General features: G+C 39.8%; 1 long non-coding RNA gene across 7 annotated transcripts; it reads right to left on the minus strand.

Moving 5' to 3' along the window:
• Window positions 1–1,779: 1,779 nt before the first annotated feature.
• LOC138760108 (uncharacterized) lies at window positions 1,780–16,704 on the minus strand. Of its 7 annotated transcripts, XR_011355419.1 has the most exons (5): window positions 16,648–16,704; window positions 16,386–16,409; window positions 15,581–15,625; window positions 5,022–5,304; window positions 1,780–3,428 (listed from the first exon to the last, which is right to left on the minus strand). It is a non-coding gene; the product is annotated as an uncharacterized lncRNA (long non-coding RNA). The 7 variants fall into 7 exon arrangements; XR_011355420.1 differs by lacking the exon at window positions 15,581–15,625 and having other exon boundaries at window positions 16,648–16,689; XR_011355417.1 differs by lacking the exon at window positions 16,648–16,704 and having other exon boundaries at window positions 16,386–16,611.
• Window positions 16,705–16,907: the final 203 nt, after the last annotated feature.

Here is a 16,907-nt window from a genome sequence, read left to right on the forward strand (position 1 = left end):
CTGAGGTGTTTTATCCCTCCAAATAAATCTTCTTACACTTTTATTTAAATCCTGAAAAACAACATTATTGGTACAAAAATTGGTAGAGATTGAAAAAGGTATTGTATTCTAGGAAAGATATTCACCTTCACACAATTAATCCTTCCTATTAAAGAAATTGGCAAATCTTTCCATTTTAATAAATCTTCTTTCATTTTCCTCAATAAAGGTATGCAGTTTAATTTTAAAAAATTATTTAAATTCTTATCAACATTAATTCCTAAATATTTAATTGCACCAATCTGCCATTTAAATTTTATCCTTTTCTTAACTTGAACATAGTCTGTCTCTCATTTGTCATGGGGAGACAGTTTTCTTTGGTGTCAGTGTATTCTTCTCATCGAACCATGCATAGAAAATGTGATCTATAATGGTCTTGATCACTTGCCATATATGCCTTGCGTTGCTAGGGTCATCCAGCTGTCTATGGACCTTCTGTTCATACCCATGCTTTGCCTTCCTGATTGCATGGGAGAGTTTAGCCCTGGCTGATCTTCGTGTCACTTTCTCTACTATCCTGAAGGTAGCATTATGAGCTTTGAAAAGTGCCCAGATGTTGGCATCCAACCATAATTTCTGGTTATCCCTAGCCTTGAAGCAAATGTTAGAATAATGTTTTCATGAACTCTTGATAAATTTAAAGCTGATTAATGCAGTGTCAATTAAAGCAGATCACAATGAGGTTCAGTGGTATTACTGCATCCTCTCAATTTCAGTGACTCATGTTCGTTCCCGACCTCCGTGCCATCTATGCAAAGGTTGTACATTCTCCCTGTGACCATGGGTTGTCCATTCCCTCCCACATTCCAAGAATGCAGTTCTGAAAGTTAATTTTCTATTATAAATTTCCTATCAGAGACCAGAGCACTAGTTGGGGATGGAGGAAATTGATGGGTATAGGTTAAAGGAAAATAGGTGGAGATATGAGATTTCTCTAAGAGACCTTATGGGCTAAGTGGGTTCCTTTTTCTTATGAAGAAATGTGAGAAATCAAACAAAGATGAATATCCATTCCTTTAGGATACAGAGCTGGAAAGTTAACTTTGATCATTCTCCACTCTTTTAAATCATGAAAATCTGCTCATACAAGCCACCCAAGGCTTTACTATTAACAATATGCATTTAGTATTGTGTGTATATACATACTATATCATTAGTCTATGTGTGTTATGTCTGGATGTACGTTTGCATGGTTTTGCACTAAGGACCGGAGAATGCTATTCAGGATCAGAATTTATTGTTATGAAAATGCCACAAAATTTATTGATTTGCATCATTGCTAAAGTTTGTGGGCAATTTAACATTATTTTTTGACATTTTAAAGGATTCTGGGCCAACATGAATGCAAAGGATTATGGGACTGAAGCTGTAGGAGTTTTGCTTTCGTTCAAGTTATTAAGATTTTCATTTTCCCAGAAATGCTGTCACATAAATCAGTTGTAAAGCTGTCTTATCTTTGGGGGAATGCGAACTACAAAATTCCACATCTGTGAGAGACATTAACTGTGACAGACCAGAAGGAGTGATTAGAGATAAGAATTAGTTAAAAGTCTTTTGTGAATTTCTGTTGAGTGATCAAGGTAACTGCTGCGAATTCCAATTTAATGAATAAATGCAAAAGCTGTTTCCAATGAACAAGAACTATATAAGTCACTGAATTTTCCTAGTGCCCCCTCTCTCCCACTAGCGTTACTGAAATTGAATTAATAAACTGCATTTTAAACCGGTTTTATGGTTCTCTGCTGTTTTCTTTATTCACGGGCAAACTTTTACAGCATCATCACAGTTCAAACCACATTTCCAAATAAATAAAATATTGCATGAGACAAAAGACCAAGTGAGCTAGTGTCTGTGGTTCTCATTTATTCAGAAATTTGATACCAGAGGCGAAGAAGTTGTCCTCATGTCCACGAGGGTCGTTTCATTGGGTTCTACCTGTACAATTGAATGATAATAAACTTGAATTTGAATCAGTGCAAGAGTAGTGGAAGCAGATATCTCAGCATCCCAGCGTGGTACACGAATCGCTCGACTGACAATTTACAAAAGGTCAAAAAGGCAGAGTGGACCATCATCCACTTTGGATAGAGAGAGAGAATGGCCAACCTTAATGCAGTATCTCATAACACGATCAACTCAAATCCCTGCCTGTAGAGACTGCTAATGTATTCAGCAGTAAATAGCAATGATGGTATCGACTATAGAGTGCAAAGCAAATAAACCAAATGTAAAGAACCAGAATAGGAATCTTATTGAATAAAAGTACCATATTTGTCATGTAATTTAATCTTGTTTCCTGTTTAAAGTGTTACAGGAATTTGAGATAAGTGTTATGTTTTCTTCAGTGCTACAATGAACCAGAGATGCAAGCCATGTGTAACTATATTGTACTTATTGTGGTTGTCAGATCGCCTGAGGTTTTATACAACTAAATTTCTCAATATTTTATTTAAAGGAATAAACTTCCAATTGTTCCTCACAAATTGACAAATCATTTCCTGCTTGTGTTCCCTTGCCACATGGACTGATTATTGCAATGTATAACACTGAACACTTAAAGAGAATCTGTAACCAGCATGAAGCCAACAATCATGAGATTAGGGAACCGTAAATGAATTTGCCAATCTTATTGGGAGATAAAGATCCTTGAAAGTGCATTAACAATTATGAATTATATAGTCAGCTTCATTCAAAATCTTTATTTTTATTCATGAAAATAACTGGTAAGATTCGTGAAGCTATGAAAAGATATGATAGCATTATACTTATGTCACAGATCTAATAGTATGCATGTTTGGATGGCTGATGCAGAAATGTTAATTCCAGTTCCATTATGTCAGCCTGTGTATTTTAATTAATGTAATAAAAAGAAATCTGGAATGAAAATTGTAGTGTTAAGCCCTTCAGATTCATTAATGCCCTTTGGGAAAGAAATCTGCATGGTCTCTATGCGACTCTTTCCCCACTAATGTAGTTGATGCTTGAATGTTCTCTGAAATGTCTCAGCATGCCATCCGGTTCAAGGACAATTAGCAAACTGTCAATTAATGCTGGCCTTGGCAGCAACTCAAATGTCCTGGGAAAGAGTAAAATAAAGCCAAGTGCTGAATAATAAACCACATATTACAAAATGTTTGACATCCAGGATTGTTGCGAAACTTAATTTCAATGAAATTGAACAGAAAATGCTCAAAGTACTCAGCAGGTCAAGCACAAAGTCAAGCGAGAAGTGAAGTTGTTTCCCATACTTTCATTCTGAAACTTGAACTATCTTTCACTCCAAAGGTGTCACCTGAATTGGGACATGTTTCCAGGATCTTCTGCTTTATTTCAGATGTCCAGTGTCTGCAGACATTTGCTTTTGGAAAATTTCAGTGATATTCTTCTTTCTGAAAGGATTTTTATTGAGTTTAACATATACATTCTACATACAAAATCATGTAATATAACAAACCACAGGCCATATCATATATGTATCACATTAAACATATCATGTAAATCAACAATAATTGCCTATTTAACTTGTTTCTTTAAGACATCAAATTCTATCAATATGTTATTTAACAGTTTATCCTTTTCTTATAATATATCCCACTGGATAGAAAATAGACAAGATCAAATTAAACAATCCCTTTATCTGAACAAATCAGGTGTATTGTATCCTAATTAATGATATGATACATGACAACCATATTAAACCCATGTTAAACAAATTCATTTGAAAAAAAATATTCTTATGAGACAAGTTTATTTACATCAATTTGAGAATAAAAGTGTTGTTTGTTAGGATCTAAGTTCCATCCCTTTTTAAAAAAAAATGTTGGAAGATATAAAACATTACTTATGATTCATTTTATTAGACTAGATGATACATGGAGATGTAGAACCCTGCTGCACAGAAATGGTCACTTCAGCCCAACTTATCAATACTGACCAGGCACACCCAATTTCCCTCTAAACCTTTCGTATCCAGGACCCAGAGTAGATTACAATTGTCCTTGTAGTACTCTGGCAGCTCATTCTATTTACCCAACACCCTCTATGTGAAGGAGCCCTCATGTCTCTTTTTTGATCTTTCACCTCTCACCTTCAATTTATTTAATTTTTAATTTAGACCAGTGGTTCTCAACCACTTTCTTTCCACTCACATACCATTTTAAGTAATCCCTTTGTCATTGGTGCTCTGTGATTTGTAAGGGATTGCTTAAGGTGGTATGTGAGTGGGAAAGGACGATTGTGAATCACTGCTCTAGACCCAATTGTTGCTGAAATATTTTGCTTGAGAAAAATTGTCATTGGCCCAGTTCCTTTAGAGTTATGAAACTGTGCATATAACGAGTCAATTAGGTATGATAAAAACAGTGGTTTTCAAATTTTTTCTTTCCACCCACATACCATCTTAAGCAATCCCTTCCTAATTACAGAGCACCTTTGGCAGAGGGAATACTTAAAGTGGTATGCGAGTGGGAAAAAAAGGGATTGAAAACCATTGATTTAGACATACAGCACGATAACAGGGCCTTCCAACCCACGAGACAGTGCCACCTAAATACTAAAAATACCCTACTACTCCCAGTATGTTTAGAAGGGTAAGATTAAATCGGGACATCCAGGGAAAACCCACACAGACACAGGGAGAATGTACAAACTCCATAAAGACAGCACTGGATTCGATCCTGGACCACTGGTGCCACAGCTAACCGCTATACTAACCATGCTGCCAATGCCTGCTATCCCCTCTAGTTTTCAATTTCCCAACCCTGAGAAAACAGCATTGATTCTTAACTTTATCTGTGCCCTCATGATTTTATAAACCTATCAGGTCCCTGAAACCTCCTGTACTCCAAGGAGAAAAGTTCCAGCCTAACTGACTTCTCTTTATGATTCAAGCCCATCAGTCATCTCTTTAAAAATAGGATGCTCTTTAATTTGGGGAATTTGGTTCTAAGATATAGGGAGAAATACTTCCATTTGTATCTTACCTTTCTTTTTTTTTCTAATTTTTAAGTTTAGACATACACAGTAGCAGCAGATTTCAGCCCACGAGCCCGTGTTGCTCAATTTACATCCCTTTAACCTACATCCCTGGTACATCTTTGAATGGTGAGAAGAAACCGGAACCCTTGAAGAAAGCCCACACAGACATGGGGAGAGCATATAAACTTCTTGCAGACAGCACGTGATTCGATCCTTGGCCCGATCCCGATCACTGGTCCTGTAAAGATGTTGCGCTAACTGCTACGCCAACCGTGCTGCCCCAATGACCTAGAAGATCGTAAAGCATTTTACAATCAATGAACATCATTTGAAGTAGTGTCAAAATGTTATTAGTTGAAGGATTTATTAGATTTCAGTAACATTTACTCAAAGAACTGTGTCTACCAAGCAATCTCAAGTAGCCTCACTTGGGAAAGAGACAGATATGCATACACTATCCTGCAATCATGAACAAATGTGGGAGCAATCTAAACATTATTCTAACACATTGACCGATAACTTCAATGATATTAGCAGAATAAAGTCTGACTGAACCACGTTCCAAATCTTCGGAACAACCTCTTAACAAAGGCAGGCATTATGATGCTGACATAGAACAATAGAAACAGAATGGTACAGCACAAAAAAAAACAGGCTCTTTGGTCCTTCTAGTCTCTGCCAGACTATTATTCTGCCTAGTCCCACTGAGCTACACCCAGTGCATGGATCTCCATACCCCTGCCATCCATGTACCTGTCCAAATTTTTCTTAAATGTGAAAATTGAGCCCATATTCACCACTTAAACTGGCAGCTTGTTCCACCCTCACACTAATCTCTGTGTGAGTGGCCTAAACATTTCCCCTTTGACACTTAGCCCATGTACTCTGGTTTGTATTTTACCTAACTTCTTGAGTTATTTCTTGAATTTTTTATTCTCCTTGAATACCTTATTTGCTCCATGTTGCCTATACCTGTTATACACCTCTTAATCAGATTCCCAACATCCCTTGAAAACCAAGATTTCCTATGCCTGTTAACTTTGCCTTTAATCCCGACATACAAGCATTGTACTCTAAAATTTCACCTTTGAAGGCCTTCCACTTTCTTTGCACATCCTTGCTACTTATTCCAAACCATTCTTTCTAGATCCTTTCTCATTTCCTCAAAATTGGTCTTTCTCCAATTTAGAATCTCAACTGATGACCAGATCTATTCTTATTCATAATTAACTTGAAACTAATGGCATTATGATCACTGGACCAAAAATGTTGTTCTGTCACCTGTCCTGTCTCATTCCTTGATTGGAGATCCAGTATTTCACTCTTTCTAGTTTGTATGACTGTCCATATATTGATTTAGAAATTTTTCCTGAACACATTTGACAAATACCAACCCATCCAGCCCTGTTCCATTTGGAAAGTCCCAGTCAATATATGATAGTTAAAATCTCATACTATCATAAATTTAGGTTTCTTGCAACTGATTGTTATCTATCAACAGATTTGTTCCTCCAATTCTCATTGACTATTGGGTAGTCTATAATACATCCCCATGTGTGTGGTCATACCTTTCCCATTCCTCAGCTCCACCCATATATCCACAGTAGATGAGCACTCTGGTCTGTCCTTTCTGAGCACAATTGTGATATTTTCTTGGACAAGCAATGCCATTCTTCCCCCCTCATTCCTCCTGCTCTATTGCGTCTGAACCCCAGAACATTGAACTGCCAGTCCTGCCCCTCCTACAACCAAGTTTCACTAAATCCACAATCTAAGCTCGTCTGCCTTTCCTACAATACTCCTTGCACGGAATTAGATGCTCCTGAGAACATTTCCACCATTTGCAACCTTTTGATTTCTGATTTTACTTCACTATCTGCTCTGGAACTCTGGTCCCCATATCGTGAAAGTCTAATCTAAATCCATCTGGAGCAGCACTAGCAAATCCTTCCCACAAGGATATTAGTCCCCTCCAGTTTAGAAGTAAACCGTCCTGTTGGAACAAGTCCAACTTTCCTTGGAATAGAGCTCAGTGATCTAGAAACCTGAAGACCCCCCTCATTCATCATCTCTTTATTCACATGTTAAATTGGATTACCCCTGCTCCCATTCCCACTATCTATGAAATGGAAAATAAAATAAGAAAAACCTGTCCTTACCTCACCTCAACTCCTACATATTCTCCTCAGCCTTTGCTCACCAAAGCCTTGAACTCTCACTGCTCCACTGAGCACCTCAATGGCATCTCCCACAATGGCTGCTCTCCTGACCCTGTGTAGCTTACTCATTCTGTGACTTGATTGGTCCACCGCTAATCCACCGAGACCCACAGAATGTTTTAAACATTTCTCCCAACCGGGGTGTAGCTTTCTCACTCTGCAACTTGATTGGCTTGCTGCTGATGTAGATGGAAAGAGGATGATGGAGAGATGGAGACCAGCTGTCAACACTGTCTTCATAAAATCTTCAAAAGAAATTCACTACTGGGTGAATTCAGGGTTTTTTTTGGAATTGGAAATTTCAATCTTCTTTCGTTACCCAAATTATTTAAAAATATTGAAATATTATACATTATAGAAACAGAATTAATGAGGTACATGGGAGACTGCAGATGCTGGAATCTGGAGCAAAAGAAAAATCTGCTTAAGAAATATAGCGGCTTCAGCAGCATCAGTGGGAGTCAAAGAATGGTTGATACTTTGGGTCAGAACCAATGAACCCACTTTCTCCAAGTCATGGGTGTGGGCCATGGGTACCCACTTTGGTCCCAGCTATGCTAACCTTTTTGTTGGCCATGTGGAGCAATCCAACCTACAAGCATACACAGGCAAGGCACCTTAACTCTTCATCACCTACATTGACAACAATATTGGATCTGCCTCCTGCATTCATGCTGAGCTCTTCAACTTTATCCACTTTGCAGCTAACTTTCAACTCATATTCACTTGGTCCATCTCTGGCAACATTTTCTCAATCGCTCACTATCTCAGGAGCCAAACTCTCGATAGATATCTTCTGTAAATTCACAGTTACCTTGACCACACCTCTGCACACCCTGCCTCCTATAAGGATTTTATTCTTTTCTCTCAATACCTCCTTCTCCTTCACATCTGCCTCCTCCTTAAAAAAATGTAGGTTTCCCTCTGCCTCCTTCACTTTAGCCATTACCAGTATCTCCTCTATTTCTTGCACATCTGCCCTGGTCCCCTCTGGCCTGAGATGCAACAAGGACAGGATTCCTCTTGTTCTCACATAGTATTCCACCAGCCACTACATCCAACAAATTCTGCCACTTACAACATAATCTCACAACTAGACACATTTTCCCCTGCCCTCTATGCTGGACTGCTCCATCCAGGAATCCCTCATCCACTCATTACTTCCCACTAATTGACCCCTCAGTATCTACCATGTGACCACAAGAAATGCTACACTTGTGGCTGCCCCTCCACCCTCACTACCATCTGTGGCCCCAAACAATCCTTCAAGGGAAGAAGGATTGTTTGTAAATTTGCAAGTGTCATTTAATGCATTTGGTGTTCCTGAATCTACATCAAAGAGACTGGACACTAACCGGGAGATAATTTTGTTCAGCACCCTCACTCTATCCATTGTGATAGTAAGGAATTTACAATGCTCAAAGATTTTAATTCTACATGGCATTCCCATGTTGACATGTCTATCCATGGCCCCAAGCGCAACATTACTACATCACCAGTGACTTGGACCTTGAATTTGGCACTGTCTGCAAGGGTTTCCTCTAGGTGCTCTGGATTCTTCCCACCCTATAAAATGTACAGGGGCTGTAGGTGAATTGAGATACTTTGGGTAGTGCAGTCTCGTGGGCCAGAAGGGAGTGTTACTATGCTGTATGCCTAAATTTAAAAATATATACATATAAATTCAAATTAGGCTATCTGTAAACTGGAGAATCAACACCTTATATTCCATCTGGACACTCCTTTCCTCCAGTTCCCCAACCCTCCCTTCCCTCTTTTATGACCTCACCTCTCCCATTACTTTTCAGATTTTGTTCTCTTCTCTCTTCTGTTCTTCCCACGTGTTAACCTGTACCCACCTCCTCCCCACCCCCCCGCCGACCCTTCATCCCTCCTCTCCAACCCATAATCATCCACCTTTTTATTCAGGAGCCTGCTTGTTTCTCTGTTCATACCTAAATGAAAGGCTCATGCCCAACCCATTGGCTGCACTGTACTTTGTTGAGATATTGCATCATCTGCTGAGTTTCTCCAGCAATTGTGTATTACACAAAGTATAGAACACTGGAGCACAATGCAGGCCCTTCATCCCTCAATGTTTTGCCAACCTATATATTCCTTAAAAAAAGCACTGAACCCTCCCTAGCCCATAACCATCTATTTTCCTTCCATCCATGTGCCTGTCTAAGACCTCTTAAATGCCACTAATATTTCAACCTCCACCACCATATCTGGCAAGGCATTCCAGGCACCCACAACTCTCTGTAAAAAAATACTTACCCCTGATGACTCCCCTAAATTTCCCTCCCTTTACTTTGTACACATATCCTTTGGTGTTTGCTATTCCTGCCCTGGGAAAAAGGCTCTTGCCGCCCATCTTATCTATGCCTCTTAGAATCTTGAAGACCTCTATTAAGTCTCCTCTCATCCTTCTTTGCTCCAAGGAGAAAAGTCCCAGCTCTGCTAACCTTGTCTCATAAGACATATTTTCCATTTGAGGCAATGTCCTGGAAAATCTTCTCTGCACCCTCTCCATAGCTTCCACATCCTTCCTATAATGAGGTGACAAGAACTGAACACAATACTCCAAGTATTGTCTCACCTGAGATTTGTTGAAACATGACCTCCCAACTCCTAAACTCAATCCCCCTATTAATGAGAGCCAACATCCCATAGGCCTTCTTAACAATCCTATCAACCTGTGCAGTAACCTTGAGCAATGTATGGATTTGGACTACAAGGTTCCTCTGGTCACCCACACTCTTAAGTAACCGACCATAAACCTTGTACTCAGCCATTAGGTTTCTCCTTCCAAAATGCATTGCACTTGGCCCCAGCATCTGCTGGATTACCAATTTAATTTGGTAACAGGGAATTTCAGTCCACGTGTCCGTGCAGCCCAATTATTCTACACACCCGCTTGGTACCAATGGGCCAAAAAGGCTTGTTACTGTGCTGTATGCCTAAATGAAAAATTAAAAGATTAGCCACCCCGAGTTTAACCTCTGACTTCTAGTGATGCTGCTGTGGATTTGCATGTTCTCTCTTGGTCTTTCTGATATTTTCTGGGTGCTCCGGTTTTCTTTCACATCCAAAAGACATGAACATTGGTAAGTTAATTGGCCACTGACGGTAAGTGGTAGGATTTAGGAAAATTTGATGGGAACATGGGAAGAATGAAACAGGAATCATGTTGGATTAATAGAAGTGGAAGCTTGCTGTTTGACATACTTGTATATCTTTATGTCTACCTCTAACATTTATTCTTTAATTATTATCACTAGTAACAGTCGTCTGAAATGACACTAATCCAAAACATTAAATTCATTTCTCTGCCTACACCACTTCTTTGAATTATGAGAATTTCCAGCATTTCCTGTATTAATTTCATTACAAATGAATTACATGTCATTACCACGTTCATATTTGTGGGACCTCACATGCAAATTTGTTTGCTCCACTGGTTCTGAATAATTTAAGGACAAACTACATTTCTGAAAGGCAATGTGATTAAAAGTGTATTAATTTTTCGTGCAAGTTATAAATATAAATCAGGAATCTTGATAAAAATGCAGTTGAGATGGAAAGGCTGCTCTGAAGCATAGAATCTGCCTTTTCTTTCCACTTGTTAAGTGCCTTCTAAATTTTTTTTCTATTATTTTCCATATCTGCAGATTTTTTAATTCTTACATAAATCTGTCAGGATAGAAACATTTTTTTTTCTAATCACTTCGATTAGCTGACCCAGTATATACTTGTTACAACTTGGGATACGTGGGAGATATTTTTTTTTAAAATCTGCAATGATATCAGTTGAAATTAACAGATCACGCATTAGACTACTCGTTAATAGATGTTGCCAACTTTATTTTTATTGCTGCCTGTACTATCCTATCTTTAAAGGTTTTATTCCATTTTTTCATTTTCAAATGTTTCTTTTTTTTCCAGTGCTCTTTTGTGTTTGTTCCTGACACTTTTGAGTGTTATTTCGCGACTGTTCCATTCTTTCAGTTCTTCTGTTACCTTTGCCGCTGCTCTCCTTCAATCTCTACCTATTTTTGAGTTAAATCATTGCATTCCTTTCCAAAACAACTCCGACTCCTGTAATCCAACCAGAATTGCAATGCTAGAATTTAACTTAAAAATAATGCTACTTCAAGGGCAAGGATTTGTTGACAAAATAAAGACAAAGAATAGAGTGATGCCCAAGTAAATTTTAAAATTTACATTTTTTTTTAAATTTAGGCATACAGCACAGTATCAGGCCCTCACAAGGCCATGCTGCCCAAATACACCCAATCAACCCACAATTCCCAAATGGTTTAGAGGGTGGGAGGAAACTGGTGCACCCGGAGGTAACCTATGCAAGTCATAGGGAGATTGAGAAAACTCTTTACAAACAGCGTTAGATTCGCACCCAAGTTGCTAATGCTACAATGTTAACTGTGTCACCCGTACATAGTGAACTGATTCCATGATGAACAGATGGCCAGATAGTGGTGGACAGGATATGAAGAAGGTGTTTGGAATGATTTCATTTTACAAGATTCAAGATTATTTTATTGTCAGGTAATAAAACATAAAATGCGATATTATACAAAATTTCCTTTAGTCTACGGGGAGGGAGACAAAGATTTGCTATCAGTAGAAATTGCCTAGGGCACCTTCCAGTCAGAGAAAGAGAAGCAAATGAGAGTCCCTCAAGAATCATTGTATGTCCATGGATGTGCCTCCAGTGCTCTAGGAAAGCCAATCAGCTTTCAGTCCAAAACTCCATGGGTGGGGTTGTGAAACCCGAGCTCCTGATGCAAACCTCCAATAGGATCAGGAAGCCTCCAGCACCCTCGGCACCAGCTCAAGTCCTAGCTGGTACTCTTTCAGCCAGTCCTCTGCTTCCCAGAGTCTGAAAGCCCTCATCACAGCTGCCTATCATAGGCACCACAATTTAGGCCCAGACTCATGGTTACAGGATTTTAAAATAAACTACCATCAGCTCCTTTTACAGGGCAGTTTAAAGCCTGAACAGAGCCATTGGCAGTCGCACTGGGCGGTTGGACCATGCAGGGGAATGCTGTATCTCTACCCACTGCTCTCCATAAGCCCATACCAATGGGCAGAGCTGACGTTACAGCAGCTCTGGCAACGGCACCATTTTTCTGAGCACTGTTCAGAGCTGTACAGAGTCAAGGACATCATTACCACTGTTCACGTCATGGTTGAGAGTACACTTGGAGTATTGAGAGCAGTTTTGGTCACAATGTTAATTTAAAGATACCATCAAGCTTGGAAGTTTCCAGCAAGGGTTCGGTTAGTTTAATGGTTAGCTTGTCAATATGCGGGCAGTGGGATAATCATCCCTTTTATGTTCCCTTCATCTCTTTTCTCAGAGGTTTTGTGTCACTTTTCGTTGGCCCATTCTTTCATTACCCTGGACCTGTTCCAGACTCTTAGTGGGATCAGTGTCTTACTTCACTTCCCGTGGTTGTTGTTTGTCTTGATGCATCCTGGAGCTTGTTTCTTCTCTGTTCTTTAGTGGGGAGCCCCATGGGTGGGATTGTGTGCCCCCTCTAGAGTTGTGGAATAATGGGTGAAAAATGTGGGTCCATTAGTAAGTCTATGTTCTATGTTTCTAATGAATGATCGTTCCCATTTCAGGGGTTGGGATTGAGTTAAGGTTAGGGGTGAGGTTAGGATTGGGGTTCACTGTTAGGGTTAGGGGTCAGGGTTAGAGGGTTAAGGTTAGGGGGTTAGGGTTAGAGGGTTTAGGTTAGAGGTTAGGGATGGGGGTTAGGGGTTAGGATTAGGAAGTTAGGGTTAAAGGTTTAGGGTTAGGAGTTGGGGTTAGGAGTAGGTGTTAGGGGTTTATGGGGTTAGGGTTAGGTTTAGGGTGAGGGTTAAGAGTTAAATTTAGGGAGTTAGAGGGTTAAGGTTAGGGTCAGTGTTTGGGTTATGGGTCAGGGTTATGGTCAGGTCAGGGTTAGGGGTTTATGGATAGCGTTAGGTGTTATGTTCAGGTTAGGATTAGGTGTGGAGTTTTGGGTTTGGTCATCGAATGTCTCAGACAGTGTTCCCTCCTTGCTTAACACAAGTGATAGTGGATGGTTATTGGCATCTGTTTACCCTTGTTCAGAACAAAGGCCCCTCTCACCCACCTGCAAACACCACAATTGTTCATTGTGCCATTCTGTGGGTTAGTATTTGGTGTGGGGTCCATGATAAACTTGGGAATGTCATGTTTGGAACAGTATCAGGTTTAGAGTGGGGTGGGTCATGTTTTGGGTAGGTTCGGGGTTGGGGTGGTTAGTATTTGGAGTAGGTGATTCATGTGTGTCCCTTTGCTTTCTGCTGGGTTATGTTGGGCTAAATGAACCCTGTGGATAGTTGGGGTCTGGGGAAGTTACCTCTTCTGGTGGCTGCATTATTGTAAGATTTGTACCCTGGTGGTAGATATTGTCACCTTGTGGGTGCAAAGTGGAGGTGAGAGCTGGATATAGAGTGGTACCAGTGAGTATGTGTATTTGGCAGGAGATGATATGATGGGAATATTTCATGTTACCTTCATTTCTCAGCTCTGTTAGTTACTCCTAGTTAATTTTGTGGGGGAAGACACTTCATTCCCTTCAGAGTGGGATCTACTGTGTGTAGCCCTGTTGTTAGGCTTCTTCTAATTCTAAACACTGAGCTAAACTAACTCTCCTGAGTTCAGTCCGTTCAGTACGCTGGTCTGTAGTAATTCAATCCAGCTCTCTTCCTTTGTTGGGTTGCTCAATTGATGTCATTCTCAAGGCCTAGGATCTCTAAAGTCTGGACTTCTTGGAAATGTCTGCTCATGGGTCTGTGTTGGTCCCTCACTACAATGTTGCTAAGATGCCCAGTTAGGTGAGTTTTCAGTCTTTTCCCTGACTCCCCTATATACAGAATACGGCACTGTTTGCACCTGATTGCGTCAACTGCATTTTTCTGGTTGCAAGTAATTCTTTGCTCTGTCTGAGCACATTTCCCCGTATCTGGCCACATTTGCCCATAATTCTATTTTGTTTATTTTTGTGTATTTTCAAGTGTTTACAGGCCCCACACCTTTTTTTAACCACAGTTTGGGGTTGTTTGGTACTGACCAGGAGGTCCTTCAAATTTTGCCTCTCTTAAGGCTGATACAATTTTAAATGGGCTGAATGTGTCCAAATTTTGCTTCAGCTGTTTGAATTGGCCTTTCACTGCTTTATAAACACTAAGGGCTTTCTCACTATCACCTGTTATTAGTATGGGTGTTATCTTGTCTCATGACTTGGGGTTCCTGAGTTTGGTTTAGGTTTAGGGTTAGGACAAGTGACTCTTATTCAAATCCTGTGCTGACTGTGAGGAGTTCTTCCCATAATCTGCATGGGCTTCCTCTATGTGCTCTGGTTTCCTCTCACCCTCCAAAAATGTTGGGGCTTGTAGATTAATTGGTGTATTTGAGTGACACGAGCCAGTGGGCCAGAGGGCGTGTTACCATGCTGTAACTCCAAATGAATAAGTAAAATTAAATTAAAATTAAAATAAATTAATATTAATTTTAAAATAGAGACTTGTAAGAATATTGCCGGGATTGGTCGGGTTGAATTCTAAGGAGAGGCTGGGTAGTCTGGGACCTTTCTCCTTGGAGCAATAGAGGCTATAAGGGGAGACCATGCAGATGTTTATAAGATCATGAGGGACATAGATAAGTGAATAACCACAACTTCTTTTGTAGGGTAGAGAATACAAAATGAGAGGGCACAGGTTTATGGTGAGAGGGGAAATTTTAAAAGGGACCTGAAGGGCATCTTCTTTACATAGGTGGTGGTGGGTGCATCGAATGAGCTGCCAGAGGAAGCGGTTGAAGTGTTACATTCAGAAGACATTAAAACATAGATTGAAAAGGATTTGAGGAATATGGGCCGAGAATAGGTTAATTGGACTAGCTTGGTCAGCATGGATAAATTGGGATGAAATGCTTGTTTCCATGCTGCTGAACTCAATGACTCCATAGATGTAAATCACAAATAGAGGAGCCGAAGTAGGCCCATTGGCCCATCAAGTCTCCTCTGTCACTCTAATCATGAGCTGATCCTTCCTCCCATTCAGCCCCACTTCCTGGCTCTCTCCCTTCAATCCTTGATGCCTTGACTAATCAAACACTGTCAATCTCTGACTCAAATACACCCAACAAATATCCACAAGCTGCTGCCAAGTTGCACTATTCAACCATTGCTGATAAACTGAAATCTCACTGACACCTTCTTAAGGTATTACTGATAGTCAATAATTGCTGGCCTTGTGAGCAATGTCTTTATGCTGCAAAAACAAGCATAAATGAGACTGACCTTCTGGCATTTTGTCCGTTTTGTTCAGAATGTTGCTTTTTATATCTATCACAATCAATAAAACAGCACAGAAATTTAAATATTTGTTACAAAGCAATGCATCAAGCTTTTCACACACCAGGAATGAATTATTATGTGTTAAGTTTAATGTTGTTCGGGGTGTTACTTTTGGGGAAGTTTTTAACATGACATTTTATTTTTGTCTGCTGATTTTTTTTCTCTCTGTCCCTTTCTCACGGTCTATTTTCTCTTAGTCTTTCCCTCCATTAATCTTGAATTTTCTACCTAATGTGTCAATTAATTCACACCCTCCCTCAGCACATCCACTTTTTTTCCCCCACTTTGGATTCCTCGCCTGTTCAGGTCTCCAGCTATTGCCAACAACAATTTTTAATAATTATTTTAAAGACCTGTTGCAGATATAATGTGTGATGAATGTCATTGATTTATTATTCCTACTCCAACCTCCCTTCTATAATACAACTCGAAAATGCTGAAAAGAGTAAGTACGTCAGGCAGCATCTGCAATGAGAGAAAGACCTGTTGCAGATATAATGTGTGATGAATGTCATTGATTTATTATTCCTACTCCAACCTCCCTTCTATAATACAACTCGAAAATGCTGAAAAGAGTAAGTACGTCAGGCAGCATCTGCAATGAGAGAAAGAGAAAACAGGAGTTAATATTTCAGGTTGAAGTCCCTTCGTTATAATCGGGAAAGAGGGGAAAATAGAAGTTGGTTTTAAGTTGCAAAGAAGATGGAGGAAGGATGGATAGTACAAGGGAAATATCTGTGGTACTTACGGACAGCGTTGCCAGAGGGATAGGCTGTGGAGGTCATTGTCAATGAGTGAAGGTCAAAAAAGAAAACAAAGGAACATGATGAGATGAGAATCATTGAAGAATCAATATAAACAGAGAGCTGGAAAAATCCAAGTCTTGCAGAACATGCTCAGTAAAATCTAATCCCAAATTACTGACAACAGAAGTAGCTAGTCTGTTACAAAGAAAGTGAGCCATCTGAGATTGTAGAATTCAGTATTGAGTCTGGAAGGCTAAAAATCACCAGATATAAGATGAGGTCTTCAAATTTCATTGCATATTTCAGTGCAGGAAACCACAGGCAGATAGGTCAGAGTGGGAGTGGGATGAGAATAAAAGTGATAGCAGAGAGTTCAGAGTCAGCCCGGCAGACTGAGTGCAGGCACTGTGCAAAGCACAAATCCAATCTGTGTTTATCTTTGCCCTCCCACAGTTAACTCCTGTTAGAGATAAGAACATAGCAATTCACGGACACCCATGTTACAAAGGTTCTCGAGGGTGGAC

This window comes from Narcine bancroftii, chromosome 4 (assembly GCF_036971445.1).
Source record: "Narcine bancroftii isolate sNarBan1 chromosome 4, sNarBan1.hap1, whole genome shotgun sequence".
Classification (NCBI taxonomy): domain Eukaryota; kingdom Metazoa; phylum Chordata; class Chondrichthyes; order Torpediniformes; family Narcinidae; genus Narcine; species Narcine bancroftii.